The sequence below is a fragment of the Cannabis sativa genome, chromosome 3 (genome assembly GCF_029168945.1).
Source record: "Cannabis sativa cultivar Pink pepper isolate KNU-18-1 chromosome 3, ASM2916894v1, whole genome shotgun sequence".
Taxonomy (NCBI): domain Eukaryota; kingdom Viridiplantae; phylum Streptophyta; class Magnoliopsida; order Rosales; family Cannabaceae; genus Cannabis; species Cannabis sativa.
Window position 1 is genome coordinate 52,135,081 of NC_083603.1, and position 2,809 is coordinate 52,137,889.

Here is a 2,809-nt window from a genome sequence, read left to right on the forward strand (position 1 = left end):
ATAAGTAAGAATTTACTTGGTAAATTTAGTTCACTTATTGGAAGCTCAGCATATAGATCCATGGTCCCCATTCTAGTCGAGAACATTCTGCTTGTAAGACTCATTAATTGATTCGTGATTGATCAATTATAATTCTAAAGTTAGACTATGTCTAATTTTATGAATTTTCACTAAGCAGGGGTGAAATTGTAAAGAAAAGAGATTTTAGGTTTATTTATTTATTAATGGACTTTATATGTCTAGTTAATAATTAAATTAAATGACAATATTATTTAATAATCTATTTTAGTTATTAAATAATTAGTTTTGGCATTTAAATGGTTAGAATTGGAAAATTGGCGTTTTTGAGAAAATAGAAATAAAATTTGATAAAACTGCAAAATCAAGTGGGGCCCATTATAACACCATGGTCGACCACTATTTGTGGAATTTCAAATTAATATTTTCATTATTTTAATGCCAAATAATTCCTAACCTAAACCTAGTAGTTGCCTATAAATAGAAAGTGATGGCTCTGTCAAATCACAAGTTTTCATAAGCTTTTCTGACAGAAATTTCTCTCTTCAGAAAAACTGAGCCTTCCCCACTTTCTATACCTGGCCGAAACCTCTTCTCTTTTCTCTCTTCATAAAATTTCGAACCCTAGTGAAAGAGTGAGTGCCCACACACAGCAAGCAGTAACTCAATCATAGATTGGAAGACTGTGAAGGAGCAAACTTAAAGAAGAAGGACATTCGGGCTCAGATCTTGATTATACTCTGCTACAGAAAGGATACAAGGGTTAGGGATCTGAGTGGAAGGAGACATTAATTCCGCTGCATCAATGTAAGGTTTTCTTAACTTTATATGTGTTTAATTTATCGTTTTAGAAAGTTCATATTTAGGGTGTTAAACAACATACTTGTGAGTAGATCTAAGATCCTGGTAAAATAATTCCAACAGTTTTGTCCGTGGGTATGGAAGATAGATGTCTCGTTTTTTATTTTTGGTATTTACAGTATAAAAGAAAAATAAAGTCAGGTCAGTAAAAATATAATTTTGCCGTGTAACAGTATAAATAAATATTTGCCCAAAATCTAATATTTTTGTGAAACCCCCTAAATTTTAACTTTTTAAATCTCTCGAACATTCTCTCGTGAAAACCCTACAGGGGTGAAGCAATGTCTTCTTCCTCCCGTTTCTCGTCCGTAACTTGTCGGTCGGCATCGCCGATCAATGTCGGCCACTTTCAGCAAGTCTTGTCTTTTGTGACATGGTGTGATTGTCTCTGGTTTGTGTTTGTTTCTTGTTTTTCTGGGTTGTGTGTGCTTCTGGTTTGAGAGTCTAGGTTTGGTTCTATCTTTATTTTCTTCCAGGGTCCGATTGTCTTTCTGGGGTCTGTTAATTTTCCGAGGAGTGACTGGTTTGCCTTGTTTTCTGATGTTGGCTTTCCTGTGGTGTGGCTGGTGTGCGATTGGTGTTTGGGGTGCGATAATCTTCAGGGTTGCGATTGGGGTGCGACTGGTGTTTGATTGGTGTTTCCTGGGTGGTTTCCAGGGGTGCGATTGGGCTAGAGATTATTCCTGGGTCCCGTTGTCTTTGGGGTGTCTTCGGGTTGTCTTTGGGGTGTCTTTGTGTTGGTGTGCGATCAGCCCAGGAAGACAACATAGGTATATTTTACCATATACATGTCTATTTGTCCTCGTCGGTGGTGTGGGATTTGTCCAGGTCTGTGGTAGTCAAAGTTATTATTTATTGGTGGAAGTTGACACAATACAGTGCTCCCTCATCGTGGCAGTCAACGCAGAATTAAGCACTTAAAGGTCAAGAATTAAAACCAATTAAACAAGGGACTAAGTTAAGCTCATTACAGGGTCGTGGTTCGGGTTCGTGATTATTTTTTCTGGGTTGAGATTGTCTTCCCGGGGTGAGATTTTCCTGGTTTGGTCTGGCTGGTTTTTGCGTCTATAGCCTTGGTTTGCGGTTGCTCTAGGCTTTGGCGTGTTTGGTTGTTGGTTTCAGTCATGGCTTCATCGTCTTCTCCGATGGACCTTAGTTTGGAGTGTGTGTCGATTATCCCTCTAGAGGAGGAGGAAGAGCCTGCGGTCAGTTATGAGGGGCCCCTTATTGCCGAGGCGGAGGTTCATACTCGATGGAGTATTGTGGGTTAGTTCTTAACGGATACGCCAATTGATTTCATGGCGATGCAGAACCTTATGGTTTTGCTTTGGAAGCCTGGTATGGGCATGTATATGAAGGAGCTAGGAGGTAACAAGTATATTTTTTAATTCTATCATGAAATTGACATCCAAAGGGTGATGGATAGGAGTCTTTGGACGTTTAAAAATGCTCCTCTTATCTTTGAACGGTTGAAACCAGGGGATGTTCCTCGGGAGGTTCCTTTGCATCATCTCGATATATGGGTGCAATTACATGATATTAAGTCGGGCTTCAAAATAGAACGGGTTATACGGGATGCTGGAAATTATATTGGTAGCTTTATTAAGTTTGATGAGAATAATTTTAATGGTGTTTGGAGAGATTATTTACGGGTTTGGGTTCATTTAAATATCGAAAAACCATTGAAGCGTAGAATGAAGCTATAACAGATTGGTGGTGATTGGTTCTGGATTAATTTTCAGTATGAATTTGTGTCGACTTTTTTATTTTATCTGTGGGGTGATTGGGCATACGGATCAGTTTTGTTCTCGATTGTTTACTCAACCAACCTCAACAATCGTTAAGCCTTATGGCACGTTTATGAAGGCAATGCCTCGATGACCTCAGTATGCAATGGGAGCTAAATGGCTCTGGGCTGGGGCTTCTAGCT